This window comes from Palaemon carinicauda, chromosome 10 (assembly GCF_036898095.1).
Source record: "Palaemon carinicauda isolate YSFRI2023 chromosome 10, ASM3689809v2, whole genome shotgun sequence".
NCBI lineage: Eukaryota > Metazoa > Arthropoda > Malacostraca > Decapoda > Palaemonidae > Palaemon > Palaemon carinicauda.
Genome location: NC_090734.1, coordinates 123,192,390 through 123,211,882, shown reverse-complemented (window position 1 = coordinate 123,211,882; position 19,493 = coordinate 123,192,390). Strand labels below are relative to the sequence as shown.

The 19,493-nt window shown below is 42.6% G+C and overlaps 1 long non-coding RNA gene across 6 annotated transcripts in view; it reads right to left on the bottom strand.

The window, feature by feature from the left end:
- Positions 1-19,375, bottom strand: part of LOC137648723 (uncharacterized) — a 79,612-nt gene extending 60,237 nt beyond the window's left edge. For all 6 annotated transcript variants that reach the window (XR_011045686.1, XR_011045687.1, XR_011045684.1 and 3 more), the window contains exons 1-2: positions 19,262-19,375; positions 4,656-4,886 (exon numbers count right to left, since the gene is read on the bottom strand). This is a non-coding gene — a long non-coding RNA (uncharacterized lncRNA). The remainder of the gene's footprint in view (positions 1-4,655; positions 4,887-19,261) is intronic.
- Positions 19,376-19,493: the final 118 nt, after the last annotated feature.

Here is a 19,493-nt window from a genome sequence, read left to right as displayed (position 1 = left end):
ACCCCCACCCGCTAATTAGCGGATGGGGTGGTTATCACTCGCTAAAATTATAATGGCTCGTCTTTCAGCTACGCCGAAAGTATACCCCTATAAATAGCGGAGGGTTTGTATCTACGCCGGAACAAACTTGTTCATACTAGGTACATTTTTCTCATAGTTTGATATTAGAGAAATATCATTGAAAAGAGGAATAAAAATGCCAAAATTTTGATTTTCCTTTCATGAACATTTTATGTTTAGACAAAGAAAATTAATAAATAATTTAAAAAGAAAAGGTAAATAAAAAATCTAAATTATGCTATTCATAAAGAGGTTTTGATAGTACGATTTTCAAAAACAATTTGTCATTGATGGAAAAAAATTTACCTAAAATGGTATTTTCATTATAAAATAAATTTTTGAACATACTTACCCGGTAGTTATATATATAGCTTACGTCCCCGACATGAACGGCAGAAAATTCGAAACTCGCGCCAATCACCGATTGGATAGCCAGGTGTACCACCCCTGCGCCCTAGCGAGGTACCTCGGAACCATTCCAGGAATCCTCATATATTCCATGCCTCTAAGTCTCTTAAGAGGGGAGGAGGGTGGGACTTTAATTATATATAACTACTGGGTAAGTATGTTCAAAAATTTATTTTATAATGAAAATACCATTTTTAAACAAGACTTACCCGGTAGTTATATATATAGCTGATTAACACCTTTGGTGGAGGGTTAGAGAGAGCTAGTATATCTGGAATTTTTCTCAAGAGTTATTAAAACAAACTTAAGGGTTCGTACCTGATAAGGAAGCTGACTTCAATGATTGTCTCATTATGCCTGCTAGCCTTATGAGATCCAGCGATCCTCCCAGGGGGCTAAGATCCCTAGGGACTGTCAAACCGGTGTATACACCTCATTATGACAGAACCTCCTCCAATAACCAGTTCCGGGCGCTCTTCAAGGAACAAAATTGACCACCTGACTAAAATCAATGATTTTGGAAGACTGACAGTCTCCACAAACAACCATAAAAACAAATAAAAGTTCCAAGAGAAGAAAAGGTTATTGGGATTATGGGAACGTAGTGGTGGATCCTTCACCCACTACTGCACTCGCTATCATGAATGGTCCCAGAATGTACAGTCTTCAAAGAGTCTGGACACGATTAAAATAGTGTGAAGTGAACACAGATTTATTCCCCCAAAAGGTTGTGTCCATAATGCTCCACCACAATCTATTCTGCTTGAAGGTCATTCAAGTTGTTATAGTACTAACCTCATGCGTCTTGACCTTAGAAAATTGAGGCCAGTCTCACTGTAATGTGTATGAGCCTCTCTTATAAGAGTCTGATGAAGAATGAAAGGACATTCTTGACATCTGAAAAACGAGGGCTTCTTAATCGAGCACCAAAGAGCTTTCGACTTGCCTCGCAACCCTTTCATACTGCCTGGGTAGAACTTCAGGGTTCTTACTGGACACAGGACTCTCTCCAACTCCTCGCCAACCATATCCGAAAAATTCGGAAACTCAAAAGCCTTAGGTCAAGGTTGAGAAAGGCGGTCTTTCCTGGCGAGAAAGCCTAACTGCAATGAGCAGATAGCTTCGTTATCTCGAAAGCCAACGTTTTACTAAAACTTATTTATTAACAGATTCTTTTAGATGTCACAAGACTAACAAGAAAAATAGTTTTCATCGAGAGGTCCTTAAAATGAAGATGAAAGCAAGTGCTCAAGTTTGTCACGCATAAGGAACTTCAGGATTGAGTCCAGGATCCAAGCTGGTGAATCCTGGTTGTTTGATGTTACAAACAAGTTGAGAAATTCCTGTAGGACTTCATCAATCATAAGGTCCAAGATACTGTGTCTGACAACAGTCGCTAACACACACCTGTATCCCTTAATGGAAGAGGATGAACAAATGAGCTTCCTTCTAAGGTAAAACAGTAAGTCAGCAATCTGAGTTGTAGAGATACTGGAAGAGAAAACAGAGTTGACTCTGCACCATTCTCTAAGGCCTCCCATTTGGATTGATAAATCCTGATGGTAGAAGTTCTTATTGCTCTTGTAAAAGACTTAGCTGCCTCTTTCGAAAACCTCTATTCCTGTGAGGTTTCAAAAGGTTGAAGGTAGCTAGAAGAAGAGCTTGGAGACTAGAAAGGTAACTTTCCAAGAGAGGTTGTTTGAGTAAAACTACTCTTAATGGAAGACTTCTAGGAGAGTCCACCATCCATTCCAGTATCTCTGTGAACCATCCTCTTGAGGGCCAAAAGGCGGCCACTAAGGTCACCTGGTCCCTTCGTGCGACACACAGTTTTGTGTCACCTTGTAAAGGAAATAGAACGAGGAAAACGTACACATCCAGATTGGACCAGACTAACAGGAAAGCGTCTATGTGGACTGCTTAGAGATCTGGCACTGGAGAGCAGTAAGTTTCTAGTCTCTTTGTCTGTTAAATCACGAATAGGACTATACAAGAACACCACCAAAGTTGCCACAGATTCTTGCAGACTTCTCGATGGAGTGTCCATTCTCCAGCTGAGACTGTTCTGCCATAAGTTCTTCTCTTTTTGAAAGAACCTTGTTAGAAGGAAAACATTCTCCTAAGCCCAGATGAGAAGACTCCTCTCAGTCCCGTAAAGGAACCTCGAGTGGGTTCAGTCTTGCTTGGCAATGAAAGCCAAATCTGTGGAGTGATCGGCATAGACCTGCACCACTTTGCTCCAAACTGATCCTTCAAAGCTTTTTGAGAGCCAACTGGACTGCCAACAGTTCTTTTGGGTGATGAGGAAGCTCCTCTGATCCTCTGTCCAAAGTCCCGAAGGTTCCAACTGTCTAATGTTGGTCCCACCCCGAATCCGAGGTGACAAGACAACACAAGATCTAAGATCCTCTGTTCAAAAGGGGTGACCTTCTGGAAGTTTGACTGGATCGAACCACCACTGAAGGCAACTTCTTATGGCATCCTAAAAGAAATGCATATCGACTCAAGACCTTCTCCTTGTCCCAAAATGATTGAGGTTGAAATGGAGAGAATAAACTTGACTGAATCACCATCCCTAGAATCCCAACATCGAAAGAAAATAAACAACGATATGAAGAATTGTTGGAACTGCATCGTATTTTCATGAGGACTACGCAGCGAAAATTAACAATACGCTAGTTCTATTTAATCTTTGAAAATAGTATCGATGATTTAAAGAACGAATACTAAAAAGACAAATATTTTCTTAAAAATTAATATAATCTTTTTATATTAAAAGTTAAATACTTATTATAAGTTAGACTTCTTTTTCATTCTTTACAAGAAAAGGCAAAGAAAATAATTAAGCAACATATTACGTAGTACTATGTTGCTTACGTCACACGATTGTGACGTCACAGAGATGGTGGAACGATCTCCGCCATCATGTTTAAAGAGTAGGTTCGTTAGTTTTACAGTAGGGGGAAAAACTCCCATTCCTACCTCTGTTAAGATACAAACTTAGTTAAATCACTAACACTCAGTAAAAATAAAATCCAACCAGCGAAGGTTAAAAATAAATTGTACATCAAGATAACTGTAATATACAGGTTATAGCGAGTGAAAAATCCAACATCTTGCCGCTAGCACGGCAGGGAATATATGTAGGGTTCCTGGAATGGTTCCTAGGTACCTCGCTAGGGCGCAGGGGTGGTACACCTGGTTATCCAATCGGTGATTGGAGCGAGTTTCGAATTTTCTGCCGTTGACGTCGGGGTAAGTCTAATGTTTAAAAATTTAAAATCATGATTTTCACAATCAAAAAGTTTTTAATCAAATTACTTGAAATTTTTATACGATGAAGGTATTATAAACGTCCAAAACATAGAAATTGTGTATTTTGAAAAATTAGAAAAAAAGTTCATGGCATGGCAAACAGTACCGTTATGCTATTAAAAATTTCTTCCCAAAGACAGCATTACCTTAAACTAATATTTCAGAATTCAATACTTGACAAAAAATTCAATTGACCATTAAGTTATACAATGGTCATAATGATTTATTATATCAAATTAATTCACAGAGGGTTGCAAGTAAGCTAAAAGAGTATTAAAGCTCCAGATACTCATCAATATTATAGGTTACCTTTTGTTAAGGATTCCACTAACAGTAGCCATAACCCCCCAAAACAACAGGAAGTGTCCATAAATTAGAATAACAATCAGACTTTCTTTCACAAATATACTATCACTAGTTCTGGGTCTGAAATTATAAATCTGCATTCAACTAGGTTTTTTACTAATTTTTTTAGAAATTCATATCAAGGAACTATTTACCTTTTATGTAGCCAACACTGCTTCAATTTGAACCATAAAATAAAGTACAAGACACTGAAAAAGGGTAGTAACACAAAGCAAGAGGGGGGCAAAAAATTAAAGAAAAAAACCATTTGCATCAGCCAAAAATAACCAGTGTTAATTTACCTTTCCTAGAAATGTTTGAAGTAAGTATTAATACAAAGCAACGTTTTCCAAAAACTTTGTGACAGTTTCCTGGCATCCTGACTTCCAAGGTCATTGATGCCGATATTTGTTATAAAGAATAGGAAATTAAATTTAAAACATAAGTAAAGATGTCCTTTAGTTGAATAGCTTTCAAAAGATCATGAAATAAATCTAAAAATATGTGAAAACTAAAATGAGCCTCACCTTTACTGCTAGTTATGAAAAGCACTTCTAATGTCCCTTCAACCAAGTTTTCTTAAACAATGTATCAGATTTCTTCAGCCTACAGCAGAATTCCTTCAGCGTCTATCTTGGATAATAATCTAATGTGAATCAACCTCTTCTGGATACTTCAATAGATTGCCATCGTTAATCTAAGATCTACTGTATTGTTAACTCTTAAGCCTTACTCCACATTCCAATTTCAACTTGAATCTGAAAACAAAAACAATGTCAAAAAGCAGCTTTGCTTTCAAATTTAAACTCAAAATAATTCTAAACTTAGCTAAGATAATTGTACATTAAATTTCCAAAAACTTTTTCCTAACATCAATTATGTCATTTAATTTCGTATCATCTTCTACCCGCATCAATTATGGAACCACCAGCAAAAACAGCCTCCAACCTCAAGCCAGACCCTGGGGAGAAAGAATCCCTTTAACTTCTTTCTCCTCCTGTTGTACCTCTTCCACTGGGAAGGCAACCACTCCCAACATTTAATACAGGGCAACCAGACACTGCAGGAGGCACAAAAGCTCATGAGGTTTTACTGCCCTAACATTCATGGAGGTACCACAGTAACCCAAGGCATTTTAGCATGTCTGTCGGCAACAAGAAACTAACACACTAGAAGAAAGCATAAAGCAATTATCAAGTTTCTAGCAATATACAGAGATAGGGAGAACATTCATTCTCACTAACAGCTTTAATAAAATTGAGTTTGGTGAACAAGCAGAAGCAGGATTGCCTCCATGCCACTGAGCTAACAAAAACTGGCTAGTTTATCCTCAATCTTCTACCTGTTGTATTCTAAATTTCACTGTTATTCTCCTATGCATGGGACAAGAGTTTGTTGTGTGTTGGAACCAAGATATTTTTAGCATTACCAATTCTTTCATTTTGGTATAAACAGAGCTACTATGGAGTAAATAGCAGAATAAAGAAAACCTGCATTTAGCAAACCTATGAAAAAGAAAAAATCTCTTTAATGGAATCCACACAAACTTTATCGTAACAGCCCTTTTATGAACTAAGTTTGTTCAGGTTGTGACACTGGTTCCATTTAACTATGAACTAGGTACTGTAATTTTATTTTTCATTAGTGAACTAGATAATTCAGTATTTCTGTTGCTTGGAAATAAATACGCTGAGCACTCATACAAGTCAAATATTCTGTAGATATTCTGTAGAATGTCAATGAAATTATAATTACAGGAGGATACCTAAGTTACCTATATACTCGCTGAAACACTCTAGTAGGATTTTAGATATTCTAAGGTTGAATGATACGAAGGAACAGCTCTATATAACTTTCATGGCATCATTAGTGCGTGGCAGCGGATGGGCAGAGTTGGCTTCACTTGGAGGGAAAGGGAGAAAGCGACAGCTAAGTGTGTGATTTATCACTTAGGATAAATACACACACTAAAATAGCCTTTACATAATCAGGAATAAAGACTAGAATCACAAGTGTCTCAGTTGTTGATGGGGCAAGTGACAAGAGCTACTGTACTTCAATTTCCTAGTGGGGGGGGGGGGTGATGGGGGGGTTTAGAGTAATTCCTCATGTAGGTACCGTTGCCACTGGTCGAGTGTGGTGTGATTATGACAACACTAAAATTAGCCAATAAACAATCAGAAGTGAAGACTAGAAACCCAATCTTAATTGGTTGGCTGAAGAAGAAGGGTTGGGGGCTGAAGTCATGGAGGGAAAGTTCTTATAGATTAAAGCTACCAATGGTTTAGAGGTGTTTATTTGTAAATGACTTCAAAAATTTCCCAGTAATTTTTACTAGGCATCTTATGACATTTCAACGTCCAAGAAGTCGGGGTTAAGCTAAGGCTTTGTGCTGGGTAGTCATCAATTGTGTTCAAACGCTTTGAAATATAGTGTACTAGTCTAATTGCATATTTAAAATAACTTTACTTTGTCCATCACAAAATACTAGTCAACAAAAACCTACCGTAGTCAAAACAGATAAACAGTAATGTTACATAAAATAATGGTGCTTTGGTTTGCCAGGACTAGCCAACACAAGGAAATCATGATATTCCATAGTTTTTTTTAGTTCGTAGTATTCATCATATTACAAATGCCTCCTGAAGCAAGCTAATGACTATTTTTGCTCGGATGTTGATCGCTACGCTCACAATTAAACATTATCTCATGTATGTTCTGGCAAGCGAACATGTTTTGCTATTAGCATTAGTCCAGTGGGCTTGTATTTCAATCGTTAAAAACTTACACTCAGAGGGGCTAGTATTATCTTCGAGCTCCAGTATTTGTTCAAACATGGACTTTGCTTCTATTTTCCATAATCAGACTATGTACAGTAAATCAAACATATCTGCCCTACCTTTTATATAACAGTAAACTAAAAAACAACATTGTATTCCAATAATGAAAAAAGGTTTAGAATATTGTTCAGTATAAAACTATGACCTTTTGTTCTGTTTGTAGTACAGTAGTAACTTCCTACAGAAGCACTGCCAACCATTTTCTGAACTACTGGGTGAAAGGAGGCCCTTGTGGCCTGTGCCAAGATTTCTAAAGGAGCAAGTCTAAAAATCTAACTTGTTGATAAAGATTTCCACCAGTAGTACTGTATATGGGATTCAAAATGGTGCATTTGCAAAGCTCTATTCAATTAAGAGTTTCAATGTCTTCAATATTGAACCATTCCATAATGAAGCCAAATTATTTTCTTAGATCATAGAATGTTATAGGCTCGAGCTCCAGCCTTTGAAATTACCTGCCATTTCCCATTATCAGACTACTATATCAAACATGTTTCTATACAACTAACGAAAATAAGAGCTGTAACAATTATAAACCACTAACGAAAAATAACCAAGTTATAACAAATCCATGGGCCCTTTATTCAAACAAGTAACACTACAGAAGCAACACCAATCAGTTCTGAATTGCCAGGTGGCAAGATGACAAATGGAGCAAAATGGGAATTATTCTATTGAAATCTCTAACTTCACTAAAATAAGTGTCCGCCAGTGGTACATGGGATTCAAATTGTGTATAGTACTTGCAAAGATCCATTAAATTATACAAGTTCCAATGCCCTAACTAATTTTGCACTGTTCTCATGGAATAAAAAAAAGACTAATATGGTGTTTTTAAAAGTTTGATAATGATGTGGTGGAAAATTAAAGTTTTGAGTTACGATGCGTTAACTAACTGAGAACCTATGGCTTTGCACTAGGTAAGCCTATAGTCATCAATCACATTCTCAGCACCTTAAAATTTATATATCTGGAACTAGGGTAAAATTATAGAAAACCGGACATTTTTAATAGGAGACAGGTTATTTTACATTAAATAGTGTGCTTTTGACAAATTACTTTTATTTCCACTGCAAAGAAGCTGTACTACCAATATGGAAACCTCGTTCCCGACAGACATATGTGGGAACCTTGGACTTGGTGCGTGCAATAACTAGACAAAACATGATTAACACTCGAGATTTCCAAGAGGCCACAGAACCTAAGAAAACCAGGCCTAACCTAACCCAGTAGTTCCCAGGTCATAGACCTTCCCCTGGTAGCCCTTCCCAGGTCACAAATCAAGTAACTCAAATAAATTTTTACATTATGACAAGTCAATCGCAAAAACTCTTCAAAGAATAGCACTTGTGAGATTTTAACCTTTGAGGGATAACACAATGAGCTTTTAAAAAACTATTCACTACACTAGGAGTACCATGAAACTACATTCTAGGCTACAGCATTGAAATAGCCATAATGGCAACCATTACACGGTTATGTTGGGCTCGTAAAAAATGCCCTTTTCTTACGTTTCCTCGACAATATTGGTTTCTTTGTGAAATTACTGCATTTTGAGAGGTTGGAATTTGGAGAAACTACTAACAAGTGGTAAATTTCCGCCAAATTCAATTCATCGGAAACATTCACAACACCTATAATGACAGCACTTTTTTAAAGCCAAAAAAATTAGTTTTAATAAGAAAATATTAAAATTTCATTAAAAAGCCACTAAACAGAAAAACACAGGACAATCTTAGTATAAAAAAAAAACCTTTACTACAGTAAAACCAAAATGGTGCTTTCAACAAATTTGACCTTTATTTCCACTGCAAATAACCAGTTCTACCGTTACGGATTTCCCCCCCCCCCTCCCCTGATGGACATAGGAACTGCTCCATGATAATGACCTTTAAGCCATTGCTTTTGTGGCGTGTAAATATGAAACCTATGAAAACGAGCACACAAAAACATTGGTAATAGTTTACAACACCACGCTCTCCATTTACTCCAATATAATGTAATCCTGCAGTTCTCACCTTCTTGCACAGTAATTAGGTGGTTATTTAGATTCTGGGAAAGCAATAATTAGCAAGATGTGTTGAAGAGGGGGAAAGGGGTTATAAAAAGAAAATAGCTCCGTTTCCTCACTAAACGACTTGGAACTGACATGTCAACATCGTCAACCAAACAGAATTCGTGATGCCAGCGTACATAAACAGAAGTTCGTGAGCCAGCGTACATTTGATATACTGTATATTCAAAATATACTCAAAAATGGATTAATTACTCAAAAGTGTCCATAAAATATGCATTTTGCAGATAGTGACACTCGAGTAATCACTCAATTTTTGATTAAGTATTTTTGGATATACAGTATATCAAATGTACGCTGGCATCACGAACTTCCGTTTATGTACGCTGGCATCACGAATTCTGTTTTGTTGACGATGTTGACGTCAGTTCCAAGTCGTTTAGTGAGGAAACGGAGCTATTTTCTTTATATAACCACTTCTCCCCTCAACATATTTTGCTAATTATAGCTTTATCATTATTTAAATAACCTAATTACTGTGCAAGAAGGTGAGAATTGCAGGATTACATTATATTGGAGTAAATGGAGAGCGTGGTGTTGTAAACTATTACCAAAATATTTATGCACCATTATTATTTGACGTAAATTGACGTGACACCAGAGATGCAGAGAAAGTTTGAGAAATGTTTATGAATTATTTCAATGGTCAAGGTGCAGTGCACTGGCATTAGAGGGGGTTTGAAATACTTTTGGTATATGAACCTTATAATTACCGTTTTACGAGTTATGAATGGTAGATATTTCAAAAAACTTATTGCATAACTGTTGCCTTAAAAAATTTAAGTTTCATTTATATACGGAAATTATATATTACATGGTTTAAGTTGAGTTCTTTTCTTGAAATAAATTAATGCAATGTGTATTAGTTTCCCTAACCTTTTGCACATTAGGCAGAAGGGACGGAGTTTCTGATGCTTCTATGAAAGGTAGATGATCATACCATCGAGATTGTTTTCAAAGTTTCTATCCGAAAAAACGGATTTTGAGCGAAGCGAAAAATCTATTTTTGGGTGAGATAGCCATGGCGTCCTGATGGAAGGTTCCTTTTTGGTAGCTTCCTTGGGTAAATAACTACTAAGATATTCCCAGAGAATTTAACCACAGGTTATCACAGAATTCTAACTTCTGGAGCAAGTATCCTAAAGGTTTCCCTTTTAAGACATCGTATGTCAACAGGGGATGCATGTATTAACGCGCCACATAGCTATCTACACCCCGAACAGAGTTAATGCTTCGGTGTGTAAGGGCTGAGAATAGCTGGGAGCCGTTCCATAGCTAATCTCATTCGTGGCTACTACTGATACTCGAGACGTAAACAAACGGGCGCCATTGCTTAAATGACGTCACGTCCGTCTTTATCCTGAAGCCAGTTGCTTGCCCATCACCATGATACAGCAGAGCAGGGTGGGACCTAAAACTGGACGAAGTAGCAGGGAGAGTCCATCAGGACGCCATGGCTATCTCACCCAAAAATAGATTTTTCGCTTCGCTCAAAATCCGTTTTTTGGGCTCAAGCCATGGCGTCCTGATGGAAGAATACCAGAGAATCAATGTATCGTGGTAGATTTTCCCCTAATAGTAAGTGCCAAGGCATTGACAAATTAGCATAGTAATCTTGGTAAAGAACCGTAGGGAAGAAGCATCCTGCCCCCCTTGGCAGTGAAGTTCCCACGGGCCATGCCGACGTCAAAGTGGTATTGAAGGGCTATTCATCCTGATAGAAGAACTTGAAGAACTTGGAGATGAAGCTGAATGTTTGGTATTTGTATAGGAACATTCTGAAAAGCAGACCAGTGGTGGTTGGGCACTGTATGTTGAGAAAGATGATTCATCTCCAGGGTATGAAGAGTAAGTATTCGTATTGGAACATTACATAATCAGAGTGAATATAAATTAAGAGTTAGTATCTTAATTTCTCCATAACCATAAGGAAAAGGGGATAATAAAACTATGACAGGCATGTATTTCATAGTAAGTAGGAGCTGATTGAGACGCACGGATAATAAAATAGAAATTTTATTTCACAAATGCAGAAATTAAATAAGTTACAGCAATAAGTAAAGTTCATTTACAGTAATTATAATGTACATAGTAATAAAGACTTGCTCTTGAATCTGAAAAGGAATTTCAAGTTTATTAGTAGGCACTCGTTCTCGAGGAACGCAAGTCTTTGAATAAAACACATCATGCTCAGGGCATGCGGCACTTGTGTGACAACTATGACATTTCACCTGGGATAAGAACAGTTATAAAAGCACTAAGTGTTTTCGACATCACTATGTATCGCTCGAGGGTCAACATAGGCACCCGAAGAGTTAGAGTCCCAAGTAACTCACTGTTCTACGCAGTTAGGTGCAGGTTTCATAACACTACCTGCGGCTACCACAAAATGTTTGACTTCGTGCACTTGTTTCGCATAATGTTTAAAGAAAACGCGCGAGGACTTCCAGCCTGTGAAGTTTTTAAGGCTTTCAAAGTCCATACTCTGAAAGAAATTCAGAGATGATGCAACTTTCCTAGGATCATGACCAGCGGGTGTACTGTCAGGATCTGCTCTGCGAATGAAGTAGGTGATTTTCGCTCTTAATTGTTTCAGTGACAGGTCGCTGCCCGATGTTTCTCCTTTGAAGAGTTGGCCTCCACCAAAGTTCGAAGTTCTGCGAAGATAGACCTTGAGGCTCTCTACTGGGCATAGAGAGGCATCTTCCTTCAGGGGGCATATTCTCCAGGGGCCCCATCTTTTGGTGGGTAATTCATTTTTGGCGAGAAACGTCGGATCAGGGGAGAGGGTAACGTCTCCTGTATCGGTAAACAGGATGTGTCCGTCTTCTCTTGATAATGCCACTATTTCGCTGACTCGAGCTCCCGAAGCAAGAGCAAAGAGAAATATAACTTTCTGAGTCAGATCCTTGAGAGGGCATGAATCATTATCCAAGTTGGAGGCGAAATGGAGCACCTTGTCTAGTGACCAGGAGATCGGTTTCGGTGGGGGTGCTGGGCGTAGGCGAGCACATGCTTTCGGTAGTTTGTTGAAGATGTCGCTGAACAGATCAATTTGGAAAGCATATAGAATTGGTCTGGTCAAGGCTGATTTGCAGGTTGAAATCGTATTGGCTGCTAATCCCTGTCCATGAAGGTGAATAAAGAAGGACATGCAGAAATCAATCGTGATTTCTTTAGGATTTTTTGTCTTGACGAAGGAGACCCATTTCCTCCAGGATGATTCGTATTGCCGTCTTGTGGATTCAGTCTTGTATTCCTCTAGGAAGTCCAGACTTTTCTTCGAGATCCCAAACCTCTTCTTTGCGGCTAGGGAGAGAAAATCATGAGATGAAGGTCCTTGATTTTCGATGATGAAGCGAAGACAGTCTACTTCTGTACTTGTTGGGAGAGAACTGGGCCCAGGGAGAGGGATCAGCTTGGGCTGCAGCTCCAGGACCAGGGGGTACCAATTGCTCCGGGGCCACTTGGGAGCCACTAGGGCCGCTGTCCCTTTGAAGGTTCTCAGTTTGGAGAGGACTTTCAACAGAAGGTTGGTGGGAGGGAATAGGTAGATCTTGGACCATCTGTTCCAGTCCAGTGACATGGCATCCACTGCTTCTGCCTTGGGGTCCTCGTACGGGGCCACATACCGAGGAAGTTGATTGTTGTCGCTCGTTGCAAAGAGATCTATCTGAAGTTCTGGGACTTGGTGAGAGATGAAGGAGAATGATCTTGCGTCTAGAGACCATTCCGACTATCGGGTTTGTCCGCGATAGAGCATCCGCTGTCACGTTGCGGAATCCTTGTAGGTGAACTGCAGACAGGTGCCACTTCTTCTCCGCCAGACGGAAGATTGGGAGAAGCACCTGATTTATCTGGGGCGATCTTGAGCCTTGGCGATTGAGACAACGAACTACCACCGAGTTGTCTAGGGTTAGACGAATGTGGATCGAGGGCGGCGGGGATAATTTCTTCAGAGTTAGAAGGACCGCCATGGCCTCCAAGATGTTTATATGGAACGTCTTGAACAGGGGAGACCAGGTGCCTTGAGCCTGTTTTTGGTGGGAGTGACCTCCCCAACCCTCCAGCGAAGCGTCCGTGTGGATGTTGAGTGATGGAGGAGGGTGTTGGAGAGGAATGGACCTTTTCAGGGCCTTTGCTTCTGACCACGGCTTTAGGAGAAGTCGAAGTCTGTTTGGAAGCCGTCTCTTGAGGTCTCTTCGAGCGATGGATGCAGAACGTCTCCAGACTCCCGCGGCATCCTTTAGCTGTGCACGAAGCACTGGGTTTGTTACTGAGGCGAACTGTAGAGAGCCTAGAACTCGTTCCTGCTGGCGTCTTGAAATTCGTTTGGATTTCAGCAGTCGCTTGACAGACCCTGCTATTTCCTTCCTTTTCTTCTGGGGGATGGAAAGGCGGTGTGACTGAAGGTTCCATTGGATTCCCAACCACTGGAACTTCTGAGCTGGAGAGAGGCGAGATTTCTTCTCGTTGATCTTGAATCCCAGGTGTTCTAGGTACTGGGTGACTTTGTTGCAAGATTTTACACAATCTTCGGGCGATGGAGCCCAGACTAGCCAGTCGTCGAGGTAGGCCATCACCTGGACGTTTCGGAGGCGGAGCTGTTGTACTATGGCGTCCGCCAGCTTTGTGAAGATCCGAGGGGCCACGTTGAGGCCGAAGGGCATGGCCCGGAAGGCGTAGCTTTTCCTTTGGAGTCGAAATCCTAGGTAGGAGGAAGTGTGATGGTTCATTGGAACGTGCCAGTAGGCATCCGCCAGGTCTATGGAGACCGTGTAGGAACCTCGAGGCAGAAGGGTCCTTATCTGTTGAAGAGTCAGCATCTTGAACTTGTTGAGGGGGGATAAGTCCAGAATGACTCTGAGTTTGTCGGAGTCTTTCTTGGGGACACAAAACAGTCTCCCTTGGAACCTGGTGGACTTTACCTTCCTTATCACCTTCTTGTTCAAGAGATCTAGGACATATTCTTCCAGAAGGGGGGTTGATTGTTGGAAGAATTGCTGGAAGGTTGGGGGTGGTTGAGTCCAACTCCAGCCTAGACCCTTCTTGACGATGCTGTGTGCCCAGGGATCGAAGGTCCAACGATCCTGGAATTGGCGGAGTCTTCCTCCCACCGGAAGCACTTCATTGCTTCTGGTGTCCCGAGGGCTTGCTGCCTCGGCCGCTAGCTCCCTTTCCTCCTCTGCCTCTGGAGGGACGGCGAGATGCGTCTCTGCTTGCACCTCTGTTTGAGCCTCTACCTTTGGGACGAAAGGTAGTTGTCTGTTGCTCGAAAGCAGGGGTGAAGACCGGTGACTGTGACAACACCGGTTGGGTGACCAATTGAAAGGTCTGTTGTGGCTGAGCTGCCACTTGGGAGGTAGCGGGTCCCGGAAACTGACGTCTTGGTTGACGTTGCTGGGGTTTGTTTTTGGGATTTCCTCTTAGGTTGAGGTCCGTCGTCCTGAGAGGGTTTCCTTTTTCTTGACATGCCCCACTTGTGGAGAAGGTTCCTATTCTCCGTGGCGGCTTTGTCGGTGATTTCCTTCACAAGGTCAGAAGGAAAGAGGTGTTTGCCCCAGATGTTGGAGGAAATCAGCCTCCGGGGTTCGTGTTTCACAGTGGCACCTGCGAACACGAATTCACGACAGGCTCTCCGAGCCTTCATGAAGTGGTACAAGTCCTTCATCACGGTTGTCAAGTGGGATTTGGAGAGTACCATGTAGTGGTCTGGTACTCTGGTGTCACAGGCCATAATTTCAAGTTGGACTTGGTGAGACATAGATGCTGCGAGCCTCTCCTTCGTATCTTGTTCCCGACGAAGGAGGTGATCGTTGAGCTTAGGGAGGTCTTCGTTAAACTGACGTCCGGCGACGTCAGGATCTAGCTTTCCCACGACGAAAGTGTGGTGGATATCCTTCCAGTGTCGAGCGTCAGGGGGAGTGACTATGGAGAAGGGTCTGCACTCCTCCAGTGCAGGGCAGGCTTTCCCCTCTTCCACAGCTTTAAGGCACGCAGTGAAGGCCTTTTCCAAGAATGGAAGAACCGCATTTTCAGGTGCGACATAAGTAGGGTGCTTCTTGCTCAGGGCCGGAAGCTTAGAGCAGGTAAAACCCCTACTCTTGAATGTGTTGGCTAGCATAGCCTGGGCCTTCGCGAGATCGAACACTATCTCTTCCTTCGGTTCGGTCTCTTCCTTAGAGGCAGGTTCGGAACGAAGTCGGACGTAACAGTCCGGGTAGGCCTCAAAGTTTGGGAAGAACTCCACGTCTTCCAAAGGGACCGTGCCGATCTTGTCGCTGATAAAGATCCTGCCGGTCGCGATAACCATATGCTCAGCATACCTCCACGGGTTGGCATGTGAGCAAGCGGGGAGATCCTTAACCGAAATCCTCTTCGGTTCTCTGGATCCCATCATGGACCTGGTGAACTCCTGATTCTCCTTTAACCTGTCGTCCATGACGGCTCTAATCAGCCGGATCATTTCTTGAGTGGAAGAAGAGGGATCCGGGGTCGTGGAGGTAGACGGGATAGATACTTCCGTCGGTGTAGGAGTAGGAGCGGAGATGGAAGGAGGAGCGACCTCTTGCTCCGACTCGGCGTATTCCACCTGGTCTTCATCATCTTCAGCTCCTTGAGCCATAAGAGTCTTCTCTGTGTCTTCCGAGACGTCCGACATATGTTCGTCATCTTCAGAATCCAGGCGGCACTCATGCATGGACTGAGCCATGACATCAGGTTCCACTGTAATTTGGACAGTGGGAATCACATCCTTGGGTACCACTGAATCAGGGGAGGCCTTAGGGAACAAGAGTGACCTCATTTCTTCAGTGGCCAAGTACGGTCCGGTGGCATTCTTCTGGAAGCCACGCACCCACTTGCGTAGCTTCTCCCGAGAAGTGTCCCTGACCTCCGCTGAGGGAGGGTTATGAAAGGCATCAACTAGTTGAGCCTGGCAGACCGTACAATTCAGTGGGTCCCAGAATTTCAGATCCCCTTTCTTGTTAGCACAAGGGGCGTGAGTCCTGCAAGCCGTATGCCCGTAGAAGTGCGGGCGTTTCACAGCGCAGAAGTCGAAGTCACACTTCATCTGCTCCTCCTGTGGAAGAAAGAGAAAATGAGTATGGGGGAGTCATAAGAATGGTTCTTAAGCTAAGTTAAGATTAATCATTAATATTAACTTAAAGAAAGGGTGTGATGCATAGAGATTGAAGTAGTAAAGAGAACATACTCCATGCATCTCGCCCGTCTGGCTACCGCAAGCATTATCCCTGGGTAATCCGAGATGGCCGAAGGCACAGGATAGTATTCCCTGAAATTCCACAGGGCAATGGAATTCCATGGAAAACCAAGGATAAGTTTGGGACTGAGATCACTCAGTCCCCAATTTGGGGAGCTAACAGGTCCCTTAGGGTAACTGCTTCCGGCAACCAGCCGCGCTAAGATGCACGCAGCATGCTGGAATATTGAAGAATGCAAAGGGACAGCATGATTACTAATAGAACAGTACCAAGGCACTGATCTAGAGTGTAAACAGGCTATCTGTTTGCAGTGTAGGGCTATCAGTATACAAGTGATAGCTAGGAGAAGGGGGTGCAAGTATCCTTGACGCCTCCGGGAGGTTCCGGCAGACCTCCGGCAGAGTTTCTGGCATTAGGACAGACAAAATGCAAGTCAAGAGTAAAGCCAGGGTGGCGGCCGCCGGCACAACGGCGGCACGCCGGCAGAGGAGCGGCGGCTCCGGCGGTCGGAGGATGCCGGATTGGTGACTGGGATAAGGATGGTTATAGCTGAACCAGGTTGCCGGCAGTGAATGCCGGCACTCCGGTGGCCGACCGGCAGGCGGACGGTGAAGCTAGGAGGAAGGAGGAAGGCCGTCGGCGGGAGCCGGCGGCGGTCGACAGTCCCCCGGCAAGCGGCGGGGCTGGCGGCATGAGGGTAGGGGAGAGTCACCAAGGTAGGAGGCAGGTATCGCCGACAGTGGAGGCGGCAAGGGACCGGCACCCGGATAGAGAGAGACAGGGGGAGGGATGTAAGAAGTCCAGTCATGGAATCCAAACATCCCCCCCTGAGAGGGTGTACCCATGATAGAGGCAGGCTCTATCACCCAGGAGCTGGGGTCGCAGGGGACCGGGGGCTAGGGTAGCCCAAGGGAGGGCTAGGGGACACCCAAGAGGGGAGAGACCTCCACATGCAGAACGCATCCAGTGGCTAACCCCATAGGACACTATGAAGGGTATATGTACCAGAGCGGACTGCACAAGGAAGCTCAAGGTAGCCCTATCACTCCGCCCTAAGGAGGAGTTGTAGGACAGGGGACAGATGGGTATAGACTAACCTAAGTGTAGGCTAGGCTATACAAGAGATAGGTGGGGAGGGGAGAAGAGAAGAGTCTTCCAAGGAAGGGGTTCTGTACCAGAGCGGCCACTAGGGAAAGGGAGGACACTCCCTAACCTAAGATAAGGCCGCCAGGCTGAAACGGTGCATGGGTACAGTTTCAGCAGGGGACAGAGTAACCTTCCAACACCTAACCTAGAACAGGGCTAGGAGCCCTGAACTAGGAAGGATAGAAGACATATCGCTATGGCAGGACGGTCATAGACTATACCTAGCCATAGAGGAAGGGCTAGCCTAACCTCACTCTCGGACGCAACCCTAAGGGGGGGTCATTCCCTTAGGGAGGACAGAGGCGATGAATACTCCATTAGACACTTGATCCCCTTACTCAGAAAGGAAATCAAGGCTAAACAGAGGGAGTGCCAAGGCAGGGGATGAAGGAAGCATATAGGGGTCCTACAAGGAGGTTAGGTTAGGAAGGGACACTAACTAACCTATCCCCTATATGGTGCCTGAAGGCGAAAAAAACACTTGCATCACGGTCGATAGTATTGTAAAATAATGCCACTATCTTCATAACTTAGCCTAGGATCACTAATAAAATCATGCATGAACACATATACAGGCGCTCTGGCCTGGGGGCTATAGTAGCCGACTGGTATGAGGTCAATCGATGACCGATAAAAAGCGTCGAAACACGATATAAAAGTTCCTAGCTATGAAGACTAAATAAACTAATGTATTCGATTAGTAAATAAGGCCGGAAGCGTTGTTGTGGCTAACTAAATAAGGCATGCATAACAACAACGACGCCATAAAATGGCGGGTCCGGTAGAGGCACAGCTCTGCCACCAAACAGCAATTATCTCGGAAAGTAATATTTACTTTACGGTCAGAGCTTAACTAAACAATACTGGAACCTTGTACTCAACTTTCCAGAAGAAGGCGAGGCTGAAGGTAGCGACATTACGTAGATGCAAAGCGATAAGTAAAGCACAGGGAAAATCCGTCTAAGTAGGGCGAGCTACTGAACAAAGGATAAAGACGGACGTGACGTCATTTAAGCAATGGCGCCCGTTTGTTTACGTCTCGAGTATCAGTAGTAGCCACGAATGAGATTAGCTATGGAACGGCTCCCAGCTATTCTCAGCCCTTACACACCGAAGCATTAACTCTGTTCGGGGTGTAGATAGCTATGTGGCGCGTTAATACATGCGTCCCCTGTTGATATACGATGTCTTAAAAGGGAAACCTTTAGGATACTCGCTCCAGAAGTTAGAATTCTGTGATAACCTGTGGTTAAATTCTCTGGGAATATCTTAGTAGTTATTTACCCAAGGAAGCTACCAAAAAGGAACCTTCCATCAGGACGCCATGGCTTGAGCCCAAAAAGTAGGTTTTTTTTTCCTAGGTTACATTGCCCTGTAATACAGTACATTGTTTTTAACGCTTCTATACGAAAAATTAGTTTTTTTCCTAGGTTACATTGCCCTGTAATACAGTACAATAATAGCAAAATACCAAACTTTGTTCACCCAAATCTCAGACATTATGTTTCCGATATGAGACCGACCAGGTTGATTCGCCCAGCCACAAAAAGTTCGAGTCGGGCCAGATTACATCTGTCTGTAAATGACCTCCTTTAGATCTGAACCAACAATCGACCGTACCAATTAGACCATAAAATCTGATTGGAGGATCAATATGAACAATGGTATGCTGAAACTTCGACCACTTTGATATAATCTCACAGATTCAGTCGCTAGTGAATGGCCAGCCTACACTTGGGCACACTATATCTCTTAGATTTAAAAAAAAAAAAAAAAAAAAAAATGGGCACGATATGACCGTAGAAGAATAAAAAAGAAACTTCAATCATAGACCAACACGTCAAACTTACCCCACAAACGAAATTCAAAAGGGTGTTTCCAAGATAAAAGGTGTCCCATTTCGTATGGGGTGGGCACTTCTCTAGACCAAATGGAAATCCAAGGAGTAAGAACATTCAACGTTGTGTCTTCCTTGCTCTAAAGTCCTTGAATGACAAGACAATGACAAGTGGTGCCATCTGCTTTCACTTTTCACAGCCATTTTAATTCTCGAAATTCCAATTTTCGCCATTTACAATAAAA